Below are 12,227 nucleotides of genomic sequence, written 5' to 3' on the forward strand. Positions count from 1 at the left end.
TGGAGAAGCAGGGGCAAGGAAATAGAGTGATCTGCATGTCTGAATAAGAAAAATAGAAAACCAAGAGATTCTTCAGAAGATCTAAATATATCTCCTTATGCTTCTTTTTCAGTTTTCAGCATCTACTTTATCCATTGGCTCCACTGGTCCATGAATTCCTACAGTATTCCCATTACCTAGAGACATGATGGTTACTGCTTTTTCATAATGATACCTATTTCCTCTAAAAATGAAAAATTTTACTTTGAATGTTATAAAATTCCTTTTACTTCCTTCCAGACTTTAAGCTTTATGGGAAAAGAAGACTTCCTGAAAATTCAATAATTGAATTAATAAAAAATCAAAATGGGATTATAAAATCAAGTACTTTCTATTTAGTTTTACCAGACACACTCTTACTTTTGATAAACTAAGTAAATGGGGCTAGTCCTGGGTTAGCAGAATATTCTACTGCTTTCTCCTCTTCAAAAATAGCCTTGAAACAAAGTTCAACTGGACATTTGCAATTTGGCATCAGGAACGAGGTAACGTTCCATAGCAAAGAGTCGTCACAACAGATGTAATAGGCAGAGAATTGAACTGCAGGAAAAAGCACACTGGCATTTATCCTCATGCTGTACTGATCCTCAGTTCTTTCACATGTTCAGAGTTTGTTGGCAAATGAACTGAATAGACTTCTAATGGATGCAAAAGTTGACATAGGAGTCAGGATTAATGTATCATGTGGATCACAGATACATTAACATCTCATTGCAAAGTTTGGAATGTGCTAGAGAGCAGTTTTTTTATGGAGCACAAAAATAAAAAGTCCAACTGACCCCAGATTTAATTGCATCTCCTTTATTGCAGGGAACTATATTTCCTAAATTAGCTATGATCCTAATGCTGTGCAGCTATGACAGTTAAAGCTATACCACATCCTCTGCAGTAATTAGAATAATTTAATAGTTCTGAAAAATTGTACATCTCAGTGGTGTCTTGTTCTAGCATCCTCTTGTGCTCTTTATTTTGCATTTGCAATCTCTATTTTAGGCAAATTATCTTAGCAGTTGGAAACCCTTTGACTAGCTAATACGATACCTACAACTACAATTGGTCTGGAAACTGAAAATTTATGTAAACTTACTGAAATACCTTATATTTTTCTTTTTTTTCTTTTTCTTTTTTTTTTTTTTTTTAAAGCCCACCAGTTTTTATACCACAGAAAACCACAAAAATCATTACTTGTTAGTCACTGTAGCATATCTAATTTTAGATTGCAAACTGCTTGGGGCAGGTGTCACGTCTCTTACGTGTTGCGAAAACTGGATAGTGAACATCGTATAAGCTAAACAACACAACAACATGGGGCTGGATCATACCCTAAAGTCATATGCAGAGACAGCCTTCTCTACAGAGACTGTCTTGTAGCCCAGTCTGGGAAAAAGGGATATGTCAGCTGGTTCCTTAGTGCTGCCCTATAACAATGAAACCCTGCTTGAGCTGACAAAAGAATTAGCTCTAGGGTTGAATGAAAAGTGGCCAGATGACAGAAGGAAGTTTAAAAGTGAAGATAATCTATTATAATAGCTAAATTCACATTATCAATAAATTCTACTCTAAAGGGAAGCCCTGGGCAAATTCATTAGGTCACAAAATTATAATTACAGCAGTCATTATTACTTATTTTCTAATTTAACTAATAAAAGGAAGAAATTATATTTGATTATGTTGGTATTAGCTATCTATTTCAGTGGAGTCACTCCAGATTTATGTTGGTATGAAGGAGAGTAAAAATTGCCCTAATTCATTCTCCTGAGTTTCTATCAACGTGACTTAGAATAGTTTCTGTCTTGCCCTCAAGTTATTTTAAAGACACCACAGTATAAAGTTTTTTCTTTCCTGCCAGCCTGCCAAAACCTGGACATTTTAAACTAGCTGCTCCTATTTACTAACAAGAGCATACATTTTAAACTTATGTGGAGGCAACTAAAAACATTCCCACTGACAACAAATCCTCCAATTAAATTACCAGAACATATCCAGTCCCTCTAGAAACAAGAGTCATCAGAGGCTTTTGGCTTTATGCACATAGGTTATTCAATTTGCCCAAGCCTCCTTTAACACTCTTCCTTGCATAATTCAAGGGAAACATATACTTGAGCATCTCATCTAAACCAGAGGTAACAAAAAAACAGCTCTAGTCACTGCACAAAGCAGTGACAACTTTCCTGCAGATCTCTGTTAATAAAAATCATCCAAGAAACAAAAAGAATTTTTTTAAGGGGACAGCTTCGCTTCATTTTCTTTCTCTATCTGTTAGTTTTTACAAATATCCATAAGTATAAAAATAGAAAGACATAAATAAATTTTTTAATAATAGAATATTTTTATATTACTTCTTGAGATCTTGAGTAAGAAACAAAAGATTTAAAATGCATTTCTTCAAAACTTCAAAAAGCAGGACTTAGGCCTGCCACTTTTATTAATCTTCATTACAATACTTCTGGACAGAATTGTGTCTCACAATCACAGTAATCAAGCTTTTCAGCATCATAAATGTAATTTATATTCATTTAAATCTATTTTATCTTTAAACCAGTGACTCTTGCATCCAGCATTTACCACAATTTAAAGTACAGCATTTTCAGTATTTTGATACTTCATCAATTATCTGGAGGTTCTGCTTTAGTTTTGGGTACTCAAAGGCTCTCAAAGCACTTGTAATATTAGTCAAAATGACATAATCAAGAAATATTTATTTCATGTATCTTGCAAGAATTAACCTGCAAGGAAATAAATTGCAAAGCTCAAGTAATGCTCAAAAGCATGCATTTTTTATATATACAGCTTTTTTAACTTTTCTGAGATTATGCTCCAGTGCAGTGTTGAATTGTAGTATCCACAGTTTCCAAATGATACCTTCCAAATTCTCAGATATTCTCAGAAAAATAGAGAAAAACAGAAAGGTAGAGAAGAATAGAACAACATTTGAAAATATTGAATTACCAACAATATTCATTAATGTATTTTCTCTTTCAAAATACAGAGATATAGTTTAAACAAATTGTGCAATAAAAGAAAGATTTTGACTGATTTTAAAATTAATTTTCAAAGTACTGTAGGGAAAAAAATAAGTTTTACTGGTGAATTTCACTTTTATGCATCAGAATTCTTCTTTTTTTTTAATCTAATCCTTGATGAGTTTAGATGAAAGAATAATAGATCTTCTATATTATGAATTAACTTTTAATCACAGTGATCCTATTAATCATTATATGACAGCATTAATTACATTATTTTGATGCATGTCACAATAGAAAAGAGTCAGACAGAAAAGAGCTATTTACATTTTTATGGATATTTTGCAATGTTACAGTAGATATCCTGAATATCAATCTGCATTTATGTAATATTTTTTAAATTCAGAATCTGTAAAAAATGTGATGAGTTAAGCAATTTATAAATAATGCAAAACAGAAGAAGCTTAAAAACAGTTGCTCTTCTTTAAAAATCAGTTATTGTGACTCCAGATTATGTTTCAATTGAGTCAAAATTTCCCGTTTCGGTAGGATTTCTTGGATAAGGAGCAGACAAATTCAATCTGCTCTCTTATGTCTCTTTATGTTTCTCCTTCTGGGAAAAAAAAACCCAAAACATAATTACTTCCCTATGTATCCATTTTTATGGACACAGTAGATTACATGGATCTTCACAATAACAGGAGTGAGACTATGATTCATTCTTCGAAGATGAAATAGGGTAATACAACACTGAAGTAATTATGGCAACTAAAGCAAATTAGGGATCAATAAATATCATCCTGCACTGCATTTTACAGGAGGATACCTTCCAGATATGCCATTTGCTTTTGTTTTATGAGTTGCACTAAATTGTTCTGAAGATCTTGTCTCTAGGACATTACATATACTTACAGCCATAATGTTCATTCTTGAATATCCAGCAGAAGCTTAAATTAGCTGAATTTACTTTTTGTGCCAATGCCTGGTAGTGATAAAATAATGTTTGTGTCTTTTAACTGACTCTGTTAGAAGCCATAGGGCTCACTGTTAAGCCACCACAGATTTCCTCTCTGTCTTTGAAACTGCTCATATAGCTTGGCATTCCCATTTTGTATCTCAGAGAGAACTATTTTTTCTTACTTGTAGAAAGCATTCATTCTGCTCATTTGTGAACAGTTGCTGTCTTTACCCATATGGTTTTTTAATATTTTTCTGAGTTTCTTAATGTGTTTTATTAAAAATACATTACTGAGAAACTTTTAACAGGTATGCAAAATTATGTTGTACAAAAATTAGGCACTTTATTGAGTCCCTTGAAGTAGTAAAATTTGGATGCAGACTGTAGCTGTCAATTCAGCTAGATGCTTCTGCTTTTCCTGTGTAGTGAAAGAACTCTTCCTTTACTTCAGTTACCATATTATCAGCTAGTTTCTTATTCACAGATGTTGCACTACATGACTTTCAGCAAAGATAACTGTCAGCATCGTAATAGGAGCAGGGAACACATGTCACAAATTTGTAGTGAGAATGGCCAAATGGCATAGACTCATGAGCAACAAAACTTAAAGGTAATGGAAAGAAGGGATTTATGCCATTTGCTCTGACTAAGCTTGTCATTTGAAGTTTACTGTACCATCAAATTGCAATCCCTCCAACTCTCAAAGTTTTCCTGTTATGAGGGTGATTTGGAAGATTTTTCATTGCATTCATTGACCAGTGCCCTCCACATGGAAAAAAAAATAAAAATCATAGGACTCTAGGTTAGATCCTCTTCAGTAACAATAGCCACCAAAAAGCAGATGACCCACATGTCAGAAGAGACTTCCTTTGAAGAAATATATTTATTCATTTGATAGTAGATAGGAGTGGGGACCTGTGTCCTATAAGTTAAAAATTTGCAGCTTAAAAATTTATTCAATCAATTTATTCAAACATTAACAATGCAAGTATTAAACTCACGTCTTTATGGTTTTGGATTACACTATTATTATATTTGCTGCTATTGCTGTTGTTTCATGTTGGGTTCTCTTAGCCTCATTTATTTTTTATGTATGCCAATAAAGGTGTTTGGAATTAAAATTTGACCCTCAGAATAAAGAAGAGTTTTTCATGTATGTACTCCATCTAACTCCTTTCTCCATTAGGAAACCGTTATTTTGGTTTTTGTGTTCTTTCTTATATTAGTATGATAAGAAATATTGCAATCTGTTCAATTTGACCTTAGGAAATCAGCCATGATGTATGATTTTCCTACCCCTAGGTGATTTATACACTTCTGAAAAGAAAAACTTATTCTTTCTTAAGCAAAATATTATATTCAATATTTCTTTGAGTTCTGTGATAGAGATTAGATTATAATTGGTTCAGGTATGATACAAAAAAGAATCAAAGCAGAAACACTGCTCTGAAATATTTTAGAACCAGAGCTTATTCCCATAAAGATAACTTCCAAAGATCATATCTTGTTTCATCTATTAAAGGATTCAGGGAGACAAGAAGTGATGGACAAAACCAGTGGCCTTTAACGAATGATGTAATGATAAAATAGATATCAGTAGGGATATACTAACGGAAGACTAAGAAACAGTCTGTCTGTTTTAAAAACAAGAAGTATTATTCTCAACCTCAGCAACCTAATGAATCTGAAGAGTGCTGTACCTGGATGTCACCCAAACAGTTTAGCTCTTCTATGCTTGGAGATGTGCTTAAAGCACATTGTTCCTAATGTAGTATTTATATTTAGTGATATTTAGTGAAATATTGTTAGGGAGAAACATGAATTAGAATCTTTAAACTGTATTAAAATGCACTGGAAGAGGAATTTATAATTTTTAAAGCATTACTGCCAAAGCAGCAACCAAATTGCAGCAGCTCAAATGAGAATACAAATATTTTTAAGTCTTCCTCAGTCACAGAACTCCAATACACATTTTTCTGAGAGAATACAATCAAATGTATTTGAGGCGACATTTCACATGTAAATAATCTATATGCAGAATATGTACATAGTCAGCAAGAAAAGCTTTCAGCCTTTTAAGACTCCCATAAATGACTTCTACAAACAAATAACTTTTATGAAAGTTCTGTTCAATTTTCTGAGGGTTGGACTACTGTGTTCAATAATTTTCCATTTCTTGTGAGTAGGTACATTATAAGTGCAGAGATAAAGTAAAATTTGAGTTATGCAACATCATTTGCTACCAAGAAAATGTTAGATGACTTCAATCTTTTAATGTTCAAATGAAAACAAGACTAGAATGTGTTATATCTGTATTCCATATAGCTTCTAGAAAATAACATTCACTGATATTTTCTCTGTTTGTCAAAGTTCCAGTCCATTTAATTGAGCTTTAAGAATATAGGCAATCTGCTTCCAAAAGCTGGACAAATACCATATTTGCTGCAGAAGTGACTACAGAGATCTTCTTGAGGTTAGAGGTAATTTGACCTTTATGTATAACCACTAAATACCCCTCTAAAGACTGAGAAAAAATGTCTATTTTTTCTTCACAATATCTAAATTAGTTGCTTATTTTTTTCAAATAATCTGTGCTTTCCCCCTCCTCTCCCTTCCCTCCCGCACCAATTGTTCCCCCACCAATTTTTGCTGCGCAAAAATTTATCCTTTTCCCTCATCATCTGAATGTTTGGGTTTTTTTTTCTGACAAGGCTTAACAGTTTTCTTCTGGACTATTTGTAACTGAGTCCTACCAGTTAATTTGAATGAAGAAATAACTGAATCTGATCTAGGCATATCCTGCTTAAGGAAAGAGAATTTAGGCCCTTAAAAACTTCCTGCTGAACAGGAAGCTCAGGAACAGGAACAGGAACAATCACATCCATGTATACCTGTGAATGTCTGCTCTCTATATGTTCTATTCCTTAGGTGAATCCATGATTAGTTATAATGTTTCTTGGGTAGCTAATTTTGTGAAGGCACTGTTTAATTATTCATTCTGGTACCCTGGACTTAGTGCTCTGTTGCTGTTCAATTTATGATGATAGTTGACTCAAATCCATGTCAGATCCTGCCAGAAACACAGAGCTTCTGTGATATCAGTGCTGCTTTTCTTGGAGTGACCAAGGTCATGACTGCTGTCTTCTCACCAGTGTGAAGCCTTAAGCTCAAGGCAGCCTTAGAACAAATAGTTCTGAATCCCAGTCCCTCCTCCCCGATATTCCCTTTGCTCTTATTCCCCCACAAAGTATTTGTTAGGGTCATAAGGGCAAATTTAGCAGCAACAAGTCAAGCCTGGGAACAATGTACATGGTGTTGTCATCTCTGGGAGCCAGGCATAGATTAGAAAATGCTCTGCAGGTAAAGTGGCCTAAGACGCTTTATTCAATAGAATGCATTAAACTTTTGTCATCAGGGTAACTCTTCCATTTCACACAGATAAAAACATCACAAATTCTTCTATATGCTCCAAAGACTAAACAGAAAAACTGGAATCCTAGTAAAACCTAACATGATAGTGTATCTATGGCCTTATCACTTCTGCTTGATTGACAGAATAACTTCCTTACTCAGTGGACCATGAACTAAAACACCAATGAGGTGATATCTCAGCTTTTAATTGTTTTGGTGTTTTAATCCCAAAACTTTTACTTATGAGAAGCACTTCTATTTGCAAATATAGACAGCAGTCAGATCAGCAAAATGAAAACATTCTTTCATACCTTTTTTCATTCAGTTGCTTAATGGAATATTCCTTTCTTTCTATTAAGTTATACAAATAGTAGTATTCAGGAACATGTTTTACAAATTTTTAGTTTTGCTGTGTCTCTTCCAAGCAGATGATAATCCAAAACAAAACAGAGAGGGTTTTTTGGTCTTCTATTCTGAATGAGGCAATTTCTTAAGATGTTCTGTAATCTATATTGTCCTCTCAGAAGTACACATTAATCCTGCCTTGGATATATGAACAAATATAAAAATTACTTTACTGGTGTTTGATTCTTCTAACAGTAGCATCTGTATGTGCATCTGTGGTATGTAGAAGCAGAGGCACTGTATGCATATGAAGAAATTGTTCTTAGATATTTTCTGCTTCGCTGCTGCATTAAAGCAGTTATTCTGTCATGATTAAGAATGAATATATCATCTTCTGTCTTACCGTGTGAATCTGCAGTTACAGTTAGTTTACAACTCTGAGCTTTCTTCCACACTTATAGGAGTAGTTGTGATTTTCTTTCCTAAATAAAAATGCTATTAATTTTCACCTATTTGATTACTTGTTTGATTCTAGCTTTTGTTGATTGAAATAAATTCCTTTATTCTTTTTAATGTCATTTTATTCTGAAATCTGAGTTTTCACCCTGTAGAAATTTTAAAGTTTTATACTTTTGGGTAAATTTTTGGGTTTTTTGGATCAGAATGAAGAACCAAAAAGTTGAATTTTTTAACAAAAATAATATTTTGAGAAAAACTTGCTTCAGTGAAGTCAGAATCCATGTCTTCTGTCATTTGTAGGCCAGCAATCTAGGTCTGTCCAACTAGCTTGGGGAACTGGGACCATGCCTGTTTTCTGGGCAGAGATCCTGAAAAATACAGTCAGACAAGAAACGATCTGCCCAGGAAACCATGCAGCCTAGGTTTTCCATGGAGCTGTGGCATTCCTATATAATAACAGTTTGTACTATAAGTTAGCCAGACCTCCCAGGCACTTGGGCAGCCCACACCCAGACAGGTGGGATTTCAGGGAGCCAGGGAAACCACGTCTCAGTCATTGGACCAGTGTGAGAACAGGCAGAAAAACAAACACTCATGAAAGCCTTCCAACCTACCCATCTGCTTTGCTTTTGTGAAGTTTCTACTAAGTCAACAAAGTTGCAAGGAAATCTTTAATTGCATTAGGTGAATTATTTTCAGAAAGAATGGCTAGTTGCAAAGTTTAGTTCAGTTCTGAGTGAGGATAATTCAGTAATGTAAAGGAAGAAATTTTATATAATTTCACTTACACTCCATCTAAGTCCTACAGGACATATGATAAATTGAAGGATGCTGGAGTACAGCCACAATACACTGTACTCCAGAAATTTCCACTCATAATAATGACTCTTAGGGATGTTTCCATATTGGCATAAAATATAGTAGTCCTAAGATTATAAATTTCTTATAAATCTTTGATAGACTCACAAATAGAAGTATATAGGTAGTTTAAAAACAGACTTAAGGTTTCAGTGACTGGGCCCGTGTCTCAAAAAAGTACTTTGACTTATCCTTACAAGCAATGCAAGTCAATCATTAAAATATTTTAAAGCAAAATATAAAGTACAAATAAAACTTCTTGAATAGATCTTAAATTACTTTTCAATTATAAAATGGCAAAAACTAGTTTCTGGTTATTTTTTACTCTTCATGCCAGTTTATAAGATAATCAGTGGACAAATACTTTCTAAGGTATTTCCACTTTGGATTGCTGCATCCTCCTCACTTTGACACATCTAGGGCATGCAATTATTCACAAAGGTCATTTTCCAAACAAGAAAAGGACAGTGACCAGAAGGCAGCATTTAGGCTGTGAATACACCATGACAATTTAATCAATGAGAAAACCCCCATGTCAAGAACCATCTTATTTCTCAGTTGACAGACATCTCATCAGTTGCTTGTAAAACTGACAAAAGACAGGTCAAAAAACAGCACAAAAGGACTAAAAATGCTCTCTTATTTTAGTCATAAAGGTGGAAATAATCTCACTTTAAAATGTTCATTTATTAATTAGCTAGAAGATCAAGGTTTGTTCAGAGTAAGAGCTGAAGTGTTTATGGTTTATGCTCACTAAAACTAGTCTCTGTCCTTCTTCACTTGCAGCCTCTAAAAATAACAATCTTTTTATCTTTTTCAGAAAATTGCAACAACAAGAATTTAGCTGAGGTTTAGTTGTCTAAATGACACACTACAAATACAAAAATCAGAAGCTGAAATCCTAAAAAAATCTACAATGTTGACACCTAGATATGGAACTATTTGTGATGAATGTCATGTGAGCATGCCTGAAATGTTTGAAAGAATATGAAGTAGCTTAACTTTCAAATTTTATCATAATTTACTATTTAAATGCTTGTGCATCTCCCTTGTTATGCCAACTAATAAAGATATGTTGGGCTAGAGGTAATATATAAAGTAGTATGAGCTCAATATTTACTGGATGGTATAAACATACTATTCCATTATTATCTTGAGCTAAACATTATTATCTTGAGCATGCTTAGTGATATGTATGCCCACGAGACTTCTCAAGTGTAAGGACATGGAGGAAGACAGCCCCAGCAGCTTCACTGCAAACAGTCTAGTTTTACTTTTGTTGGTGTCACATGTAAAACTCAGGCTGATTCTCTGAAGAGAACTGTGCCTTTATCTCCAGTGTGTGACCTAATCATCAGTCCGTCTAGCACATTGTGCACCTATATTTATGCTAAAATGCAAAGCCTAACTAGACATCAATAGATGGAGACATTTAGAAGAGCAAGAATTTCAAATAATTTTTCTACTGACTGTTAATTGATTTCTATTTAATAGATCTTTCAAAACTAACTGAATTATCTCAAATGTTTTTCAGATGGCATGAACTAGATAGATTTGTTGACACAAAGGGACTGTACTGATATGCTCAGATTTCTGAACACTTTTGATGTGCCATGAGATTTTAGTTAATGAAAAGACAGACCGGATCCTCTTCTTTATTTTTATTGATTTTTTTTAAATTTATCTCCTAATTTATATTTTTTCCGTGAAAACTGGTCATATTTTGTCTCCATCCTGGATTTACTTCACTTTTAACATTTAATGTTGAATATGGTAGTAGTGCTAGATTGGCTTTTGGACTTGATGGTCTTAAAGTTCATTTACAACCTCAATGATTCTGTGATTCCTTAATTTGAACACCAATGCTCAAGTAGGGTTTTAGTTTTTTATGACTCATAGAAGATTCACCTCTTCCATGAGGACTGCAGGGTGTGGCAGATCTTAATTCAGGAAGTGCTCAGACTTCTCTTGCCATCATCACATGGATCACAGATACAAGAAAGAAATACTTAGAGCTTTGTGGTTTTTTCTCTCTACAAGGACCCCATCACAGATGTATCTTTTTGTATTCTCTGTGGATTTCTGCTAAATGAATTTAACCTGCAGGAAATGGTGGTTCAGGAAGGCAAAAACTGTAGTGCACAAACTCAGTCAAGTTAATTAGAAATACAAAGAATATGGAAAAAAAAAACCCAAAAAACAAACAAATAAAAAAAATTAAAAAAACAAAAACAAAAACAAACCCAAAACAAACCCTATTCTGTATGTATTTATTTATTTACTAACAGCATCTACCAGTGTGTAGAAAGTCACTGGCTTCTTAAGCCTTACCATTGCCAATGCTGAAAGAAACATGAATAGTCTGAGAAATTGGGGCAGCTCTTTGATCTGCAATATCTAAAACTGGTATTCCAAAAATATTCCTCAAAATAAAAATCTCCCCATCTTCTACTACAAAAAGTATATGAATTTTAATCTGGTCCATCCTCATTTTGAAAAGACTTGATGATAAAAGTGGTGGCTGCAAGGATCCTGATGCTACTTTTGTAGTAATAGTAAATGCTTTAAATATTTAGTAATGTATAGCTGCATTACAAAATTAATCCACAATCCAACATGTTTTTGTGGCATAATGACAATTTATGTTAATGAACTTGTTAGATTTCAGATGAACTAATAATTTCTATTTATTTTAACAAAGGTAGAATATGTCATCTTATGTATAGGTATCTGTGTACATTGGCATGACTGAGTGGAAAAGCATTGTAAAGAGTAAGTATGAGTAAAGGAATTGTAGTTGTTTTACATAGGAATTTAAATAGTTAAGAATTACTTTTGGTTACACTATCATTGATCTCTTCTGAGTTTTTATTGGTTTATAAAAGTTTATGGGCAAATGAATTAGGACCTGAGCACAATATCCTTACTCCCATTACACACACAAATAGAATTGGAATAAGTTTAGCACTTTGCTATGAGACTTTGAACATGATCCTCTTGAAAACCTTTAACATACTATGCTAATTAGTTTACACTGATGAAATATCACATTCACTTTCTATTTACACTGTTGGGGTGGATTTTTTTTTCCAAAACTAAAATTTACAAGAGCATAAAATTATGATTAAAATGTATTAAAGAATTAACAAACAAATCAATCAGGATAAATACTTAAGACATGCTTTGGGTGCCAG

Source organism: Ammospiza nelsoni, chromosome 2 (genome assembly GCF_027579445.1).
Source record: "Ammospiza nelsoni isolate bAmmNel1 chromosome 2, bAmmNel1.pri, whole genome shotgun sequence".
Taxonomy (NCBI): Eukaryota; Metazoa; Chordata; class Aves; order Passeriformes; family Passerellidae; genus Ammospiza; species Ammospiza nelsoni.